Consider the following 20,479-nt stretch of genomic DNA (forward strand, 5'->3'; position numbering starts at 1 on the left):
GGGGCTCCAAAATCACTGCAGTTGGTGACTGCAGCCATGAAATTAAAAGAGGCTTACTCCTTGGAAGGAAAGTTATGACCAACCTAGATAGCATATTCAAAAGCAGAGACATTACTTTGCCAACAAAGGCCCGTTTAGTTAGGCCTATGGTTTTTCCTATGGTCATGTATGGATGTGAGAGTTGGACTGTGAAGAAGGCTGAGCGCCAAAGAATTGATGCTTTTGAACTGTGGTGTTGGAGAAGACTCTTGAGAGTCCCTTGGACTGCAAGGAGATCCAACCAGTCCATTCTGAAGGAGATCAGCCCTGGAATTTCTTTGGAAGCAATGATGCTAAAGCTGAAACTCCAATGCTTTGGCCACTTCATGCAAAGAGTCGACTCATTGGAAAAGACTCTGATGCTGGGAGGGATTGGGGGCATGAGGAGAAGGGGATGACAGAGGATGAGATGGCTGGATGGCATCACTGACTCAATGGACATGAATTTGAGTGAACTCTGGGAGTTGGTGATGGACAGGGAGGCCTGGCGTGCTGCGATTCATGGGGTCGCAAAGAGTTGGACACAACTGAGCGGCTGAACTGGGCTGAACTGAACTGAAGTGCACAATGGGGATTCAAAGGCCAATGAAAAGTTTCTCTCCTTGAGATGTTTAACCTCTCCCAATGGAAACCATGAACCAAGTCCAGCATGAAGGCCACTCCTGTCTATGGTGACCCAGTTTGAGTTGCCCCAGAAACAGACCCTGAGACAAAGATTCAAGTGCAACAAGTTGATTTGGAATGTGATGCCGAGAAACATGGTTACAGAGTAAAGAGTGAGACAGAAATGGGCAGGTGCTAACACAGTGCATTAAAAGTTACTGCTGGGGACATCTGGACCCCATTTTCCCAGGGGAATTGTAGGACTCATTGGAGAGCATATGTGTTGGAGAACATACTTCATTGTTATCCTGATCTGAGGGTGAGGGAATTGGGATATTTATCCTCAGCGTCCTGTCCATCACTGGTTAAGGGCTACTTCTGAGGGTATTAACTCTTTGCATTTCCAGTTGACTTTGTGCACCAGCCCAGGGTACATCAGCAACCAGAAAGAGCCTTCGGTAAAGATTTGCAGGTGTTCTCACTGAGCATCCTTCTGTATTTACAAATGAGTGCCAAGGTGATGTGGGTGGGCAGCTGACAGTGTCTGTCAGCATGGTGACAGGCAAAGTGTGTCCCAGAGTGGGTAGTTATTAATGATCAAACTTTGAAGGTGAAGGACAGGGCATTCTAGAGCATGGTCCCCATCAAGGGGCATAACTTAAGATCATCCATCTCTAAAAGACCTGCCAGGCTTTGTACCAGAGGCAGAAATTGGCTGAGATGCCAGATTCAACTCCAGTGAAATCATCTCCTTCTCATAACAGAAAGCCTATATTCTTGTCCTGGCATCCAAGGCTATTCACAGTCCAGCTTCAGTTCACCTCTTGACAAGTTCCGAGCCATCTACCCTGGGCTTTGATTCCTGACTGTTTTTATTAATAAGTACCAGTGTTGCTGCCTGAGTCCTGCCTTTGAGACACTGCCAATCCTTGAGGGTCTCCACTCCAAATCTGCCTCTTACTCTGTCTTTCCCAACCAACCTAGGTGGAAGAGACCTTCCTCTGCCCCCCTGCTCCTGGCCCAACACACTTATGCAGTCTCCATCACTTCCAGTGATAAAAGCCACAATCTCTTTTTTGCATTTCTCAAATCCTCAAAGCCCTAGAAACTCAAAGAGTTTTATTTATGTTATCATTTGTTTGCTTTGCTCTTTAAAAAATCTTATAAGGTAGCAGAATCTGACCTGAACTGACATGAAGCTATTTCTAGTTCTTGTTTGATCTAAATATTCACATATTTCACCACATAAATATTCATATACTTGGTTAGAGAATAAAACCCCAGATCCTACTGTGCTTTTCTATCTACACCATGTTTCTTCTCTAAAATCTTTATATCGGCACCATATTTCTTTTGTACAATTTATATATGTGCATTCATATGTCTTTTCTAAAATCTGAAAATTTTGAATTATGAAACATGTGTCAGCTCATGTGATTCAGATAATGGCTTGTGAGCCTGTACTATCAATAAGTAGGAGAATAAGGACTTTCCCTGGTAGTCCAGTGGCTAAGATTCCAAGCTCCCATTGATGGGGGCCCAGGTTTGTTCCCTTGTCAGGGAACTAGATCCTGCATGCCACAGCTAAGACCTGGTGCAGCCAAATAAATAATAAAAATAATGTTAATAGGCAGTACTGAAGTCCATTCGAAGTGCTTTATATATTTAATGATTTTAATTCTCATAAGCACCTGAGAAGGGAAGTTCTAATAATAACCCTATTTTCCTAACTTCCCTCAGGAAACTGAGGTTCAGAGCTGTTACATAACTTGCTGAAGGTCACACAACTTGCAAATGCCAGAAGCCAGGCTTTGAACTTAAGGCAGTCTAGCAGAGTCAATGGCAACCCACTCCAGTACTCTTGCCTGGAGACCCCATGGACGGAGGAGCCTGGTAGGCTGCAGTCCATGGGGTCGCTAAGAGTCGGACACAACTGAGCGACTTCACTTTTGCTTTTCACTTTCATGCATTGGAGAAGGAAATGGCAACCCACTCCAGTGTTCTTGCCTGGAGAATCCCAGGGACGGAGGAGCCTGTTGGGCTGCCGTCTATGGGGTCGCACAGAGTCGGACACGACTGACGTGACAACAGCAGCAGCAGCAGCAGAGTCAAAGCTTTTACTTGCTACACTGTGCTTCTTCTAAGTCTAAATGCCCAGCCTTGAAATTGTACATAACTCCTAGCTCAGACTTACCATCTGTCTTGTTCATGAATGTTCTCTGAAGGACCCTCTCTCCTTCTGAGTCTGAATTTTCAACGTCCAAGCTTTAAACCACCAGCATTGAGTTGCTGTGGATAGTATTTATCTCCCTGGGATGCGTCTCCAGAACTTCTTGCAGACTTCAGTGGTCCTCATGTTCACGCTCAGTCCCTAAGACATGTCCAACTCTTTGAGACCCTATGGACTGTAGCCCGCCAGGCTCTTCTGTCCATGGGATTTCTCAGGCAAGAACATGCGAGTGGGTTGCCATAACCTCCTCCAGGGGATCCTCCCGACCCAGGGATCCAGCCCACATCTCCTGCGTTGGCAGGTGGATTCTTTACCACTGAGATACCTGGGAAGCCTTCCTCTCAAACCACAGCCTTAGGAGGGGCTGGGCTGCCTGTCGCAGCCCAGCCCCAGAAAGGGCTCTATGTATACCCCGGATCCGTAGCCCCTCCTCGCACATCTCCTCTCCGTCCCCAGAGCCTCACCCCCACCTATCCTGTGTCTTGGAACCCTTCTAAGATTAGAGACCGCGGAAGTCTGTGTCCTGAGAATTATCCCAGAACCTTGCCTAGCATAGGGCCTTAGTGATGTATGGAGGCAAGAATATATAGCTGAGCGAGGAGGTCCAGATTTAGGTTTCTTTGCTAGCATAGACATGTCTTGGTTTTGAAATTACTCTCACACTTGACTCTGCCCACCAGCCAGATCTGTAGCAGATTCATAGTGCCAGGAGCTGAACCACCCCCCACCCCCAAACTGGATCCAGAGTTCATTCTTCTAACCGTGATGACAAACGATGCTTAAGTGCTTCTGCATCATTCATCCCTATGAGCTACTTAAATGCCTTGTCTTTGTTGAGCCTCACAACAGCCCTGTGAAGAGGTACCCTTGTTATATCCTTTTACTATATGAAGAAGGGCTTCCCAGGTGGCACTAGTGGTACAGGACCCGCCTGCCAATGCAGGAGACATAAATGATGCAGGTTCGATCCCTGGGTCGGGAATATCCTCTGGAGGAGGGCATGGCAACCTATTCCAGCATTCTTGCCTGGAGAATCCCATGGACAGAGGAGCCTGGCAGGCTCTAGTCCATGGGGTCGTGAAGAGTCAGACATGACTGAAATGACTTAGCATCCATATACTCACTATATAAAGAAACTGAGGTGGAGAAAAAGGAACTTCCCCGAGGCCTCATACCTACAATACCCATCAAGTGTTGTCACAATAACTTTGTAACAAACCCCTCCTAAACTCAGTGGCTTAAGATAATCATCATCTACTCTTCTTGCTTACATATCTGTTAGCTTTCTTGATCTCATCTGGGCTCCTACAGGCTTAACTCCAAGCAGCTGTTGAGTTCAGGTCTGCTCTTATGCCTTTTATCCTCATTGGACCAGAGGCTAGTTTGGGCATGTTTTTCTTGTAGTGATGGGAGACACAGTGGGCAAACCCGATCTCTCAAACACAGTTTAAATATCTAACTGTGTCAAAACCACTAATGTTTCATTAACCAGTGCAAGTCACATGGTCAGGCCCAACATCAGGGTGGAGCGGAAATATGCTCCTTCCAAGGACATAGGAACATAGGCACTCAGAGAGACTGTTCAGCAAACAGTAACCTAGGACTTCCCTGCTGGTCTAGTCATCAATCTGCCTGCCAATGCAGGGGACACGGGGTCAATCCCTGGTCTGGGAAGATGCTGCATGCCACAAGGGAGCTAAGCCCATGTGCCACAATTACTGAGCCTGGGTGCTGCAACTACTGAAGCCCAGAGCCTGTGCTCTGCAACAAGAGAAGCTACTACCACAAGGAGAAGCCCCCCGCCAACACCTCAACTCGAGAGAGTACCCTCCGCTTATCGCAACTAGAGAAAAGTCTATGCGCAGCAACAGTCACCTAGCGCACCTAAAACAAATAAATAAAAATTTAAAACCCAGTAATCTAATCCACCCTACTCACTAAAAAGTAGTCAGAAGTCCCTCCAGGGCTTCCAACTCTGAAGCCACTTTTTCTTAGCACTCTCTTGAGTAACACCAAATACCCAGGGCACAGCTTTTGGACATATAGAAAAAACAAAAAACACAAAACCCTGTTTAATCAGTCTATTGGGATTTTGGCTTCTGATTTGGAAGGCATAAGGCTGCTCCTAAAGGCAAGTGAGAGATGGTGGGAGAGCCTAAGCAGTGGGGTGGGGAGGGGCAGGTGAGTGCCTGCTCTGCCAAGCTGACATCCCCCCGCCCCCACCTACACACATGACCCTGTGATGAGGCTTCCCTCTGGGCCTTAGACCTATCATTAGAGGATTAACTTTCTCATCACTCTCCTTACACATGTCTCCATGCAGCCTTGGAATGCATCATCAAAGTCCAAAGCAAGGGCATTTGAATTCTTTGCCTGGCAGACCTGTTTTCTGGTGTTTAAAGAGATTGCTAGAAATTCCTAAATTTTGGAGCTGTTTCCCGCCCCGCCCCCTTTCCTCCCCCAGGAGAGAGAAAGGAATAGCAGAAGCTCCCAGTGGATTAATTTATTTGTATTTTATTCTAGCTCCTGACATTTGGAGAAGGCTTGAAGAGCTTCCTAATGTTTGCTGGTTTTGATTTGCTTTGCAGGATGCTAGATTAAACCTTAGAATCCTGGAAAATAGACTTGCTATTTTCCTTAGCAGAGGTACAAGGTCTGAAACTATTCTCTCAAATGCCAGGGTGGCCAGCCCCAGCTCCAGGGCTGTGGCTTGTCTCCATCCTCACTGTTTCACACGTTACCAATAGAGCCCAGTGCTGCTGCCCTCTCAGTCCAGAAATGACCCCAAGTCCTCCCAACACAGCCCTCCAGGCAGCCAATACTACTTGATCAGAGTTAATGCAAATGAGTTCCCATCCTTGCTCTAAAACTTTTCCATTTTTAACATGCTGGGCTTCCCTAGTGGCTCAGTCAGTAAAGAATCTGCCTGTAATCCAGGAGACCTGGGTTCAACCCCTGGGTCAGGAAGATCCCTTGGAGAAGGGAATGGCAACCCACACCAGTATTCTTCCCTGGAGAATTCCATGGACAGAGAAGCCTGGTGGGTTACAGTCCGTGGGGTTTCAAAGAGTCAGACACGACTGAACGACTAACACTTAAAATAATTTTATCCAACTCTCCTGTAGAGTTCTGATAAAGGTACTGCCTTTTCCTGTTCTACTTCTCATTATGCTACTATTCAACTTAAAAATCCTCAGTCTCCAAACTCCTTGTCTTGCCGTCAAGGTCCTCCATCATATGACACTTTCACTCCCCACGACTTATCTAATGCCCCTTGAATCCCTTTATCACCCCTTGTGGTAGCAAATATTCTACTTTGCCTGCCAACATTCCTATACCTGTCTCCACCCCTGGTATATGTGCTTGATGTGATCTTCTCCTTTTAAGTATGGGAGAAACTGGAGAATGTGTTAGGTTACTAGTCAGCTGACCCGGAGTTCATCAAAGGAGAGTTATCCTAGGAGCCATGGGGCTGTGCTCCGTGGCTAAGTCATGTATGACTCTTTGCCACCCCATGGACTAGCCCGCCAGGCTCCTCTGTCCATGGGATTCTCCAGGCAAGAATACTGGAGCGGGTTGCCATGCCCTCCACCAGGGGGTCTTCCTGACCCAGGGATTGAACCCCAGTCTCCTGTGGCAGCAGATGGGTTCTTTACCACTGAGCCACCAGGGAAGCCCTGTGCCAGGTGGGCATGACCTAATTAGGTGAGTCTTTAAAAAGAAGGACAGATCCTTCTGGAAGTCAGAAAAATTTTGCTGGCTTTAAAGAAGCAAGCTGCTGCTGTTGTGAGAGCGTCTTTGGAGGCAGCCATGAGGAAAGGATTTGAGGGTGGCCTGTAGAAGCTAGGAAGGGTCCTTACCCAGTAAGTAAGAAGAAAAATACAGAAACTCACTCACACCACAGCAGGGAACTGAGCCCTGCCAACAACCACATGAGCTTGGAAGAGGAGCTCCCCAGAGGAACACCTTGATTTCAGCCCTGGGAGACACTGAGTGGAGAACCAGCGAGGTTGAGCCCAGACTTCTGACCCATGGAAGCTATGGGATGATAAAGTGAAAGTGAAGTCGCTCAGTCATGTCTGACTCTTTTCGACCCCGTGGATTGTAGCCTGGCTTCTCCATCCATGGGAGTCTCCAGGCAAGAATACTGGAGTGGGTTACCATTTCCTTCTCCAGGGGATCTTCCCAACCCAGGGATTGAACCTGGGTCTCCTGCACTGGAGGCAGACGCTTTAACCTCTGAGCCACCAGGGAAGCCCGATGATAAATGAGATGATAAATGATCATTATTTTCAGATGCTAACTGTGTGGTGATTTTTTTTTTTTTACACAGCCATAGAAAACACACACATCCATATTCTCAAGCCACGTGCACATGGTGAGTTTTCCTATCTCAGGGAACACTTAGAGCAGAGTCTTTTCTCAAACTGGGAGTCCTTTCTCATCCTTCTGCTTAAACCTTATCCAAATGTAAACCCTTCCCAAATGTACCCTTACCTCCTACCTGAAGCCTTTTCTTGGTAGGCTCACACATAGATTACCTGGTCTTTTTTTTTTTATGCCATAATTGTTTCTCTTTGTTTGAGTTTTATAAAATCCCCCTGCAGACTTCTTTGGGAGGAGTCCAAATCTGCCTAATCCTTGTAGCCCATTGTAATTCACTGTACCCAGCACACAAAAGGTAGTTAATATACACTTATTACATGTATGAATGTTTTGTGAATTACAATGTGCATCTAACTAACTTGTGTATTTGACAACTTTCCTAACCTTAATGTATCATGTTTTGATGACATTTAAAAAGTTTACATGACCGGGAACCAAATGAAGAGCTCTTCACCCTACATATCCAAGTATAGTTACACTCACATTCCTCTCTCTTCTTTTATTTAATTTGAATCAGTGCTCATTTGTCGTGTGCCAGGTCTTTTGCTCAGCCCTTGTCCTTGATGAACATAAAGTCTAAGGTGAGTAGGTCTCCAACCTTCCCGGTTTGCCTGAGACTGTAGGGTTTCCTGGGATGTGGGATCTTCAATGCTAAACACAGGGACAAGCCCAGGCATTCTGGGATGGCTAGTCACCCTAAGGGAGGGAGACACACAAGTCAGAAGGCAAATACAGTAGAGAGGGATCACTATGCTTTGGGAACTCAGAGTAGCAGATGATGATCTTATAAACTGACTCCTAAAGAGTATCTAGGAATCACCTAGAGGAATTGCACTAACAGAAGGAGGAAGAGGCCGGCAGTAGTAGATGTAGAAATCGGAAAAAGAATGAGCAAAATCCTGGCTCTGAGAGATGGCTTCTTGAGAGAAATATGTGTATTTTTGTGTGTGCTTAGTCGCTCAGCTCAGAGAAGGCAATGGCACCCCACTCCAGTACTCTTGCCTGGAAAATCCCATGGATGGAGGAGCCTGGTAGGCTGCAGTCCATGGGGTCTCGAAGAGTCGGACACGACTGAGTGACTTCGCTTTTACTTTTCACTTTCATGCACTGGAGAAAGAAAGGGCAACCCACTCCAGTGTTCTTACCTGGAGGATCCCACGGACGGGGGAGCCTGGTGGGCTGCCGTCTATGGGGTCGCACAGAGAAGGACACGACTAAAGCGACTTAGCAGCAGCAGCAGCAGCAGTCGTCGCTCAGCTGTGTCTGACTCTTCGATCCCAAGGACCGTAGCCTACCAGGCTCCTCTGTCCATGGGATTCTCCAGGCAAGAATACTGGAGTAGGTTGCCATGCCCTCTTCCAGGGGATCTTCCCAACCCAGGGATCGAACCCAGGTCTCCCGCGGATTGAAGGCGGATTCTCTACCATCTGAGCCACCAGGGAAGCCCTGAGAGAAATATAAGTGGTTCTTATTCAAGGATTAGAATCAGCTTGTTAAGCCAAATTGTTTGATTGTGTGTGTGTGCATGTGAGAGAGAGAGAAAGGGCGGGAAGGGAGAGAGAGACAGGTAGGGAATCAGTGAGAGAAAGGAAGGACATTTCGGGCACAAGGGATAACCTGTGTAAAACCTGACTTGACAATACTGGAGGCTGTGCATAGGCCTCAGTGCTGGAACATGGAGGTGAGATGGGGTGTAACTGGAAATGAGGCTCATGGAGAGGTGGACCCCATTGTGGAGGACTTGTGAGCCTGGCTGAGGAGCGTGGGCCCAGCTGGTAGGGTGAGGGGGAACCACTGAGTAGCGTTAAACCAAGCAGTGATGTGGACCCATTTGTACTTTAGATGAATCATTTGCATCTCTGGGTATACGACAGACCTGAGATACCCAAGATAGGCATCACGGTGACAACGAGGAGGCTGTTGACTGTATCAGAGAGAGGTGACCATGGCCTGAACTGGACAGTGACAATGGAAATAGAGGGAATGGAGATCTTTCTTTTTCTCTATCTGTCTGCATATCTGTCTACCTACTCACACTCACATATGCATAAACATATACAGTGATGGAAAACATTTGTATGGACATTTATCCGGGAAGCATATGCATATCTTGTTAGGTTACAAAAATGAAATGGGATCATACCATACATATTGTACCTTTTAATGCATTTAATAAACCTTGAACATCTTTGTATAAATGCGCATATAGGTCTCTTCTCTGTGTATCTTCAGTGTCCTCAGCAGTTGCCTAAGTATTCTGTTATAATGGATTTATCAGAAAGCAGTTAATAAAGATTAATGGCAATTCAATTATTTATTTTACTGATTCTTTCTTCCTCTTCCAATGTTGTGATGAACACCCTTATACGTTATTTTTGAGTGCTAATGCAAGTCTGTCTGGCTTCCCAGGTGGCATTATTGGTAAAGAATCCATCTGCCCATGCAGGAGATGTAAGAGACGCAGGTTCGAGCCCTGGGTTGGGAAGATCCCCTGGAGGAGGGCATGGCAACCAACTCCAGTATTCTTGCCTGGAGAATCCCATGGACAGAGGAGCCTGACGGGCTACAATCCATGGGATTACAAAGAGTCAGACATGACTGAAGCGACGTAGCATGCACACACACAAGTCTGTCTACAAGATAAAAATCTCAGAAGGTACGCGGCTAGGTCAAAAGGATATAGATATTTTAGCTTTAATAGTTATTGGCAAGTTGCTGTCTGAAAAAGTACCAATATGCATTTCCATCCACAGTATATGAATGTCTATTTGTTTTAAAACAATTTATAAATTAAGAAAAATTTCAATATCCTGAAATAGAAATACATTGAAGAATGAGGAGAGTAGTCACCACATTATGTATATGACTCTGACTTTGGTTCCTTTGGAATTAACCTTTAATATGCTATATTTATGCTATGTGAATCTCAACTGATTCAGAAAAGTATTTTATAATATACATTTTAAAGTCTGAATTGGGCTATAAGCAGTACTGCATGGCTCATATGAGATCAGATCAATATACTAGCTCACTCTACCTTTAAACATGACAGCCACAAAAACAGGTACATTAAATGTATCTATCATGTGATAAATGAAATGTTTTCTATTAAAAAGTGTCTACTACACTTGGTTCCATTGCAATGCAAATTTTATGTTATGGGTCTTAGTAACAGTTTTTCTTGCAGCTAGATCTTTATTAAAGTCAGTCAAAGGCTGTGCGTCTCATGTTATGAATAGTCATCATAATTATCTACTGCAACTACTCCAAAAATCAGATTAGTAATTAGCTGGCCCAACTGATTGGTATGACTTCCTGGACGCAGCTCTTTAATGTTGAACATTTACTTTGTGCTTGAAGGATTTGTTTGTGTGTTTCCTATGTGTGATGAGAGCTTTTCGATAATTAGCTCCTAAGGGATGTCGTATTCCAATAGCTGAAGAATAATTACGGCCTTATGAAAAGTGAAATGACTTCGGCTTCCTTTTGTTGCGGTTTAATTGTAGGCAACAAGTCCAAGAGGCTTCTCATTTCATATTGTGATAGTGAAGATGTTGCTTTCATTAACAAAAAAAAAGGATGTGAATTTGGTGAAATGGCAAATTGGTATAATTTTGAAAACAAACAAGCAAACCACCCTATTTAAACAAGACTTATGTTATTTCATTAGTTCATAATTTTGATTACAAATTAAACTGTGGCAGAGTGAGGAGTTGGAAGGTTTTCACAACAAAGGGGATGGAACTTGAAAAAAGTTCACATCAAAAGGCATCAGCTGGGGGGACGCCGTTGTAATGGACTGTTAATTAGTGCCAACCGCTAAAACAAAGAACAGAATGACAGGTCCATTCTCACAGATTGTATAGTTTGGGGTTGAAGTGAGAATAGAACACACTAAAAAGAATATATCTTTCTTGAGTGTACTTCTTGTTACTTTTGAAAAATTGACTTTTGGGGAAAAATGTTTCAAATCCAGCTATACCAAGGTTATTTTTCATTCTAAACAAGCATGAGGAGTTAAAGGATGCTTGTTTATCCAAAAAAGTAAGACATTAGCCAGTTATTGCTGCAATAAATGCTGTATAACCAACCACCCCTGAAACAGTGTCTTAAAATAACAAGTATTTATTTGTCACCCATGGGTTTGTGCATTGGTTGCCCTTTTTTTTACAGTTTTTGCACAAATGATTTATTGATGCCTTTCTTTTTTTAATAAACATTATCTCTTTTATTTTAATTTTCAGTTTATATTGGACTATAGTTGATTTACAATATCGTGGTAGTTTCAGGTGTACAGCAAAGGGTTCAATTATAAATATGCTTATCTATTCTTTTTCAAATTCTTTTCTCATATAGATTATTACAGAATATTAAGCAGAGTTCCTTGTGCTATACAGTAGGTTCTTGTTAGTTATCTATTTTAAATAGAGTAGTGTTTATATGTCAATCCTAAACTTACAATTTATCCCTCCCTGCCACCTTTCCCCTTTGGTGATCATAAGTTTATTTTCTAAGTCTGTGAATCTGTTTCTATTTTGTAAATTAGTTCATTTGTATCATTTTTTTTAGATTCTGCTTATAAGTGATACCATGGCATTTGTCTTTCTGTCTGATTTACTTCACTTAGTATGCTAGTCTTCAGGCCCATCCGTGCTGCTGCAGATGGCATTATTTCATTCTTTCTGTACTGGTTGCAACTTGATTGGACTAGGTTGGACTTCAGGTTCATGACTCCAAGATCCAAGGTGACACTTAGGGGTTTCTCTTTGGACCAATGGCCACCCACAGTGTAATCCTCTTATAGAGAAAAACAGAAGCACAAGAGCCAGACTAAGATGCATAAGACACATAAGGTTTCTGCCGGTGTCATGTCCAGACTTATGCTTGCCAAAGGAAGTTACACGGACCAGCTCAAAATCAACAGGATGGGGAAGTGTGCTTTGCCTAGAATGCAACAAAAAAGTGCAAGTCGCTCAGTTGTGTCTCACTCTTTGTGACCCCATGGACTATACAGTCCATGGAATGCTCCCGGCCAGATTACTGGAGTGGGTAGCCATTCCCTTCTCCAGGGGATCTTTCCAACCCAGGAATCAAACCCAGGTCTCCCGCACTGCAGGTGGATTCGTTACCAACTGAGCCACAGGGAAGCCCTGTGCTAAACAATCATTCAGGTTATCAGAGTAACATGTGTAATCATCATAGTTGAGATTATTTCCTCCATCAGTAGGAATTGAGATCTTCCAACATTTTGATCCATATACATTGATTGTATCAGGTCACACCTAAATTGGAAAGTATTAAAGAAAAGAAAATATGATAAGACCATTTTCCTTGCAGCATGGATGTGACAGAACATAGTATAAAAAGCCATCCTTCTTGTGCAGTGAGGTTTGGACCACTGGAAACATGAAGTTAACAAGTTAAAGGAATATTTTCCATCTGTCCCTCTTGAAAAAACCCTCTAGTCTGAATGATGTTAAGTGGAAAGTAGACTTGTTTTGAATATACTGGAACTTTACCTAAACTTGCATTTGTTGTTGTTAAGTCGCTAGGTCGTGTTTGACTCTTTGTGACCCTGTGGACTGCAGCATACCAGGCTTCCCTGTCCTTCACTATCTCCTAGAGTTTACTCAAATTCATGACAATTGAGTTGGTGGCGCTATCTAACCGTCTCATTCTCTGCCGCTCCCTCCTCCTTTTGCCTTCAATCTTTCCCAGCATCAGGGTCTTTTTCAATGAGTCAGCTTCACATCAGGTGGCCAAAGTATTGGAGCTTCAGCATCAGTCCTTCCAATGAATATTCAGGGTTGATTTTCTTTAGGATTGACTGGTTTGATCTCCTTGCAGTCCAAGGGAAAACCTGCCTTGTTTCAAAGCACTCTATGAGATTGCTTATTTCAGCATCCATGGAAAAATCTACATAGTTGCAACAGCCTTGTTGAAGCTATGTGTCTTGGAAAGGGTTGAGCTACAGTATGGTTTAGAAGGAAGAATAAAACTGTAAAACTGCTTTGCTCCGACGACATCACCCATTCCAGAATCACTGATCTGCTTTCCACTATTCCAAAGCAGATCATGGAGGGATCTGTGTCCCTCCAGTCACTCTATGTCCCTTCATCAAACAACTGGAGGAGATTAATGATGTCCTCTGTACAGCCTTGTTTTGGTCCATTATGTAGAGAACAATGTCAACAAGGAAAACACATCGCTGGTGAACCTTTTAGAAATTGCAGCAGCCTCTTGGAAACGGTAAAAATGTCACCTGGAAGGAAGCTCAAAGTATCTGTGTGTAGCAGACCCTGTCAGAGTCCTGCCCGTCTCTCCTTGCCTCTCACCATCTCCTTAATTCCAATGGCTTCTTGCTGTAAACACCCGCCACTCAACCTAAAAATATTTTCAGAATGCTGGAATAGGCTCTAGCCCATGCATCAAGCAGGATCAAACTGCTGGAAAAGTTAATATTTCCAGGGGAGCAGCTCCCAACCAGTGATGAATGGGGGTTGATGCTGAAACATCCCTCAGAATGGGGATAATTCTGAAGCATGTTCTTCACTGTCTCCCACGAGGTGCCAGCAAGACTGCACCCGAGTGGCACACACACCCTTTAAAATCTTCTTTCCATTTCCTGACTCACTTCCTCACTGCCCTTCAACAGCTGCTTCCTGGAATCACCTCCAAAATAAACTACTTACCGTCATATTCCCGTGTCATGTCAAGGACTGTTTTGGGGAAAATCCAAGCTAAGACACTGTACACCTGCACAGCTGACATCTCATCTGGTTTTGCTACTTGAGTGAATAAAGTAGTTCTGTACATTATCCTAACTTGCTGCCTTTTTTTTCAGAGGATTCCACTAGTGTCAAAACAGTCTGCCAAAAATGCTGACAGGCAGCTGGTCGACTACAGGGTAGGGTCTCCATGATACTAGAGCTAGGTTCTGTTCACCATCTTTCCATGGGGCTTGTCAGAAAATGGAAACAGACTGAAGCCTTGCTCCAAAATCCTGAAGTTCCCTGGTTTTCAGGGGGTAATGCACTTGACTGACCACTGGGCAGAAGATAATGTCTATTCTCAAAACAATTTGGTAACATTAAAACTTGGCATTCTTGGCAGATTTTTTTAAAAAAATCAAATGAACGGGATAAATGTCTTAATTCAAAGTCTTGCCATCCTTGTTATGGAAGCTGTTGCAAAAAAAAGCTCAGAACCCTTTAGCCTTCATACTTCTACTGTGGGTGAGGCTGGTGGTGGAGAATTTACCCCTTTCTTCAATTTTAAGATGAAATCTACTATAAAATACACCATTACATTACTAACAGTTCAAGTGAACAAGGGGATATTGCCACATCCAGTGTGCTCATCAACTTTAAGAGGGACAATTTTAACACGTACATCTGGGAACGGAGGAATTATGAGGGAATACCTGGTCAGTGCTAGTGGGATGACCTCACAAGCACACTTGACGGCGGCAAATCCCTGTCAGTTTGAGGGCAGGTGGACATTGATGGACACCTGGATGGCTATAGGGACTTTTAGAAATTTTCTGATGCTCGGGGAGAGAGACTTAACATTGAAATACATAACCTGCTGCTGCTGTAAATATTGTCAACATAGCAGGCCCTGGCACACATGCCCTGTCCAACTTGAAAAAAAGGGACTGATGCAAAACACGTTCCACTGGAAGTCTTGGGGAACCCTGGGTTGCTCTGGCCACGGGAGCAACAGGAATTCTGTTGGTGCTTGTACACCTGTGTTGTCAGTACGTGTCCCTCACAGAATGAACTAGAAACGAAATGGGTCAGATGTCAGCGATGGCCATGCCAAAGACCCATCCACAGACTGACCCTCCCGGTCAATCCAAACCAAAGAACCTTCCAGTGGAAATTGACTTTCATGCAGAATTATAGTTGCCTTTCTGTGCTATTTGTGTAATCTGTAACTGTTTCCTTCTGAAGGAGGGGAAAGTAGACGTTCATTTTTGTCTGGAAAGAAGTGAAAGAGACAACATTTTGACAAAAAGTGATCTTACTGATATGAAAAGAATCTATGTCCAGTGAAAAAGAGTGATATGCACAATTTTGCATATATGTGGATTTTTCGGAGGTTTATGGATTCCCTTAGACTTTTGAATGACTTTACAATCTCCAAAAAAAATTTTTTTAATTACTTTGGAAACTGAGGACTGAAAGAATGTAAGTGATTTACTCCTCCATAATTGTATAGTCAGATATTTTTGAAGTTATTAAAATAAGTGTATTTTTTCTTGCAGTTGAACAAGTCCTTCTTGCAGTGTTGACCTAACTATTAATTATCTTAATAATCCTCACCACCCTTCTTATCCAGTGGAAAAACACAAAAGGTCCACTGTTTGGTCTCATCACAGATGCTCACTTAGGAATGGATAAATTAAGCTAAATAAGGTTTTGTAGTCCCTGTCTTATTAAACTGGCATAAATCTCAATTTCAATCTGTATCTTTGTAAACAGTGGCTAATCTTGTAGCACATTGCTCTCTCTTGCTTAGGCATGATTTATCTCTTCCATCCACAGTGTCTCTCCTCACCTCCACCCCCCAACTCCAAAAGCCTTAACATATTTCCTTTCATTCAGAACCTATATAAATATATGTTTCTTTGTGATGCTAAAGACTAATCTTTGTTTTTTCAAGCTTTTAGGAGGGATACTTACCTTAATCCTCTTAGGTCCCTGTGCCTTGAAGTGATAGCACTTGGCAAGTTTCAGGTTTCAAGGAGCGACTCTCCTAGGACTCCAGTTGAATTGACCTTCCCTGAGATTCCTGCCCTATCACCCTTTTGGGGAACACTTTAAAAAGATTTGTGGCTCCCATTATTGCTCAGTGCTTGGATATCTACCAATGGTGCGTTGAACAAAGAGGAAACGCAAAAAAGAGAAAAGAGGCAAGGGGAGGGGGGAGGAGGAAGGAGGGTAGCGAGGAGGGTTCAAATTCCATACATACGTTGCTTCTGCTCTTCTACTCTTTAAGTATTTTCCTAATTGTGGAGGTGTTTTCTTTCTTTTCCTTTTCTTCTCTCTTTTTAAATTTTAGAATACACTTATTTCATTAAAATACTATATTCCCATTATAAGACTCATACATTTGGTAATAAGCTACAGTGTTTCTGATGGCATTCAAAGCTGTCTATAAATCCCATATGTCTTTCTGTTACTGGCAGGCAAACCAGCCCTTGGTAAGTTGCCTTGATGAAGATGCTCATCTCCCAGAGCCTTTTGTAAGCAGCTGGCACCTGGTGCTCGCTGCCGAGGAAGTAGTGAGAGGTGAGGTAACAGAGAGAGATTCACAGAGAGCAAGTGTCAAGATTTATTTTCTTTGTTTTAAAGGACTCCCTCTGGCTATTATTTTGGATTTAGTGAAATTCACTTAATAACTGGTCTACCTTCCTAGGACCTATAAACCATGTCTCTTGAAATACAGTTCACAGGTCTTGACCTACATTACATTTAGGGGAGCAGTTAAAAATGTGAATTCTCATGCCCCAGATCTGCTGAATTTCTGGGTGTGGAGTATAAGAATCTGCCTTTCTAACAAAACACCCCTGTTGATTCTGTAGTAACTGAAGTTTGAAACCTACATCTCTCAGCTTCCCACCCCTGACTGTTTTAGCTCCTGCGTACCCACTCAAGGTACCCTCCCTAGTCCTTGTTATGTCTCGGAGATGGCAGTGTCTAAGAGATGGGAGATGACTGTGAGCACGTGTTGATTTTTGCTTGTTTGGTGTAGATTTCCCACCACTTCCGGTAACAATGCTCAGATTTTTCTCTAGAGAAACCGCCTCTCTCTTTCTCTTCATTCATATGACCAGACAGGATCCTAAGTCTTCACACGTCTTGGAGTGGGCATGTGACCCAGACCTGGCCAATCAGCACATTCCATCCCTATGGCTCCTTTGTGATTGGTTCAGCGGTAGACACACGACTGTTAGGCCTATGAGACCCAAACTGAGGCTGCTGTTGGAAAAGTTTAGAAACTCTTTTTTTTTTTTGCAGGGGTTATTGGCAACCAGAACGATGTAAGGATGGAAGGGTTGCAGGGTGGAGCTCCGTGTGGATGGGTTCCACTTAAGAGCTGCACCAAGGAGCTTACAAAGGAAAAGGGAAGGACTGAAGTCCTGTGGTTTCTGTTTGAGTGCCAGGATTCATACATATCTGCAGACAAATGTGCCCCAGGAGTTTTCAGATCGCTAAGACAGTATATCCCTTTTCCGTTTCTGCTAGTTTAACTCGAGTTTCTGACGCTTTCCACAAGAGCTTCATTAAGGAAACACAATGAAAATAACTGATCTTTTCCACGTTCAGAATTGATTTTGTTTAGATCAGACATGGGGTGTTTGGTGTGGGCAGGCCTTAGACTAATGGTATTCAGTGAAGTATGTTTGGAAGTCGAGGGGTATGGATAACTTTTTAAATTATTTATTTTATTATTATTTTGGGGGGTGGGGTGGGGTGTTGTGCTAGGTCTTCGTTGCTACATGCAGACTTTCTCAAGTTTCGGCAAGCAGGGCTTCTTACTGCACTGGCTTCTCTTGTTATGGAGCATGGTCTCTAGGGCACACAGGCTTCAGTAACTGCAATGCAGGGGTTTAGTTGCCCGAGGCGTGTGGAATCCTCCCAGACCAGGGATGGAACTCAGGTCCCCTTCATTGGCACGTGGATTCTTAACCACAAGTTGATTCTTACCCAGGAAGGTAATGGATAATTCTTGAGTTGACTCCAAAAGTCTCAGACTAAGTCAAGGCCCTGGACATTTTGTAAAATAATTCTGAACATACGTTTTGTCAAGAAGGAAGGTCATTATAGGGACAAAGGACCAGACTATTTGAATCAGGTCTCTTGAAAATTCCTGACCATTGTCATTATACTCTTAGCCCTGATAACAGACTCTCACCAGACTCCATGGCTTAGGTGTGACTGGTAGCTGATTCAGACCTTCCAAATCATGATCATGGTAGATTTCTCAAGTTATGATTGTAGCTACTTGAATTCATGGAAAAGAAGCAACCTCTAGAGTCATCAATATCGGGAGGACGTTCAGCATACAGTTAAGAATAAGAATTTTGAGTCAGACAGAACTGACTCCAAATCTTGACTCTGTCAATTGCTAGCTACCTAAATTCGGCAAGTAGCTTAGAGATTTCATCTATAAAAGGGGATAATGGCATCCTTGTGCGAGAATTAAATGAGATGATATATGTAAAGTGCTTGTCACAATGCCTGACCCAATTAATTAGAATTACCCAATTAACCCAGGGCTTCCCAGGTGACACTCATGGTAAAGAACTTGCCTGAAATGCAGGAGACGTAAGAGATGCAAGTTCAGTTCCTGGGTTGGGAAGATCTCCTGAAAGAGAGCATGCAGCCTACTTCAGTATTCTTGCCTGGAGAATCCTATGGACAGAGGAGCCTGGCAGTCTACAGTTCATAGGGTCACACAGTTGTACATCACTAAAGCTACTTAGCATGCACACACAATTAACCTTAGTTCCTCTTATTATTGACCTCAGTATGCACCTTCAACATTTTTATCCCACTTTCACCATATGTTGATATGTTTCATGAATGTTTTCCCAACTACCCACCCATCAGCTCAAACTTTTAAGCTCTTTGCAGTGGGCTCTTCTGTGAACCTACTGTGGTTGGCTTTAGGTCTTTTGGTCTCAATTTACCTATCCAAAAATGGAGGGAGGAGGGGCAGTAGGGGCATTGTTAGACCAGATGTTTACTAATTTTTTTCTACTTTTAATATTTCTTCTGTGATTCTGAGAACTCTACGCACTTGGTAACCAAAAAACTAAAAATTCCTAGGAAAACATCTCAGTGTTGTGTTGCTTAATCACTGATTTTGTCAAAGTAGTTTAAAATATGCTTTTTATTTTTTGTGTGAGGAGCTATAGGTGTGGTTCTATAGGTAAAAATTTGGTCAAGAATCAGAATGACTTCTACTCTATACTTGTAGTTTTACTGCAAATGCTATCAATTGGTAAGTATATTCTTTTGAAGCTTCCAATCCACAAGATAAATTGCATTTTTAAAATGCTCGAAGATTCCCCCCATTTTTTCATTTCTTTGATGCATGTAATTATTTTGACTTTAGCCCAATTCTCATCTTTTGGCAGATGACCAATTCGCAGATTCCAGGCAATATTCAGAATGTATTCAGCTAAAACAAATCAAGTCAGACAGTTGTCACAGAAGCATTTAACCAAAATTACTTCAACATTTTAACAATGCTTGACGTTTGCAGAGATGTCTTTGAAGTACAGAGATCCCCAAATATTTAGTGTTAACAGTTTTAGACAGGTGTTTTGCCAAAGACATGTAAAGATGTGTTGAGTGAAAACTATTATTTTGCAGTGAGCTTAGCCTCTGGAAAAATATTTATGTCTTAATTGGATGGAATTCCACCTGTCATTTTATCAAACACTTTGCTTATGGTCCATTTTGCTTAGAGTCCAAGAAAAATGAAAGTATTTTAGTTGTGAGCATTAACACAACACATGTTTGGGCTTTGTGGAATCACTGCGTTTGTTTGGTGATAATTATAAGAGAGTGCTTCAGGAACTTGAACTGGAGTTTGCAATTAGAACATACAGAATTGGGCCTGAAAAGAAAGCTTAAGAAAGAAGAAGCATGACAAAAAATGTTGCCAGGGTCCTTTTATAGCTCAACAAAGTTATAGAACAGAAAAAAAAAATCACTCAATGAAAACTCCAGTGGAAAAAGGCAATCAACACATTTTCTAGGAGCATCTGTTTATTCTAGGGATCTCTTGTCTTACTACCTGGCACGTGAAAGGGAGCTTCCTGCCTTTCTCTGCCTTGCTGTTCCCTTCTTTCACTTTGTCATACTTCCCTCTACAAGCTTTTTGGTCATTTACAGTATGATTTCAACAAGGGATACCGAAAATAGGAAACAGAATTCAGCCGATTTTGAATCCATCTTGAGATCAGAGCTATGAAACATCCCTCCTATTCCTTAAAAAACTGGAACTAGAACTGCCATATGAGCCAGCAATCCCACTGCTGGGCATACACACCGAGGAAACCAGAAGGGAAAGAGACACGTGTACCCCAGTGTTCATCGCAGCACTGTTTACAATAGCCAGGACATGGAAGCGACCTAGATGTCCATCAGCACATGAATGGATAAGAAAGCTGTGGTACATATACACAATGGAGTATTACTC

General features: G+C 43.1%; 1 non-coding gene and 1 pseudogene across 1 annotated transcript; both read right to left on the bottom strand.

The window, feature by feature from the left end:
• LOC105004387 overlaps positions 1–20,479 on the bottom strand; it is an 84,609-nt pseudogene that overhangs the window by 59,966 nt on the left and 4,164 nt on the right.
• Positions 7,055–7,126, bottom strand: TRNAW-CCA. Its single transcript has one exon. It is a non-coding gene; the product is annotated as a tRNA-Trp (tRNA).

This window comes from Bison bison, unplaced genomic scaffold, assembly GCF_000754665.1.
Source record: "Bison bison bison isolate TAMUID 2011002044 unplaced genomic scaffold, Bison_UMD1.0 scf7180017864473, whole genome shotgun sequence".
Lineage (NCBI taxonomy): Eukaryota > Metazoa > Chordata > Mammalia > Artiodactyla > Bovidae > Bison > Bison bison.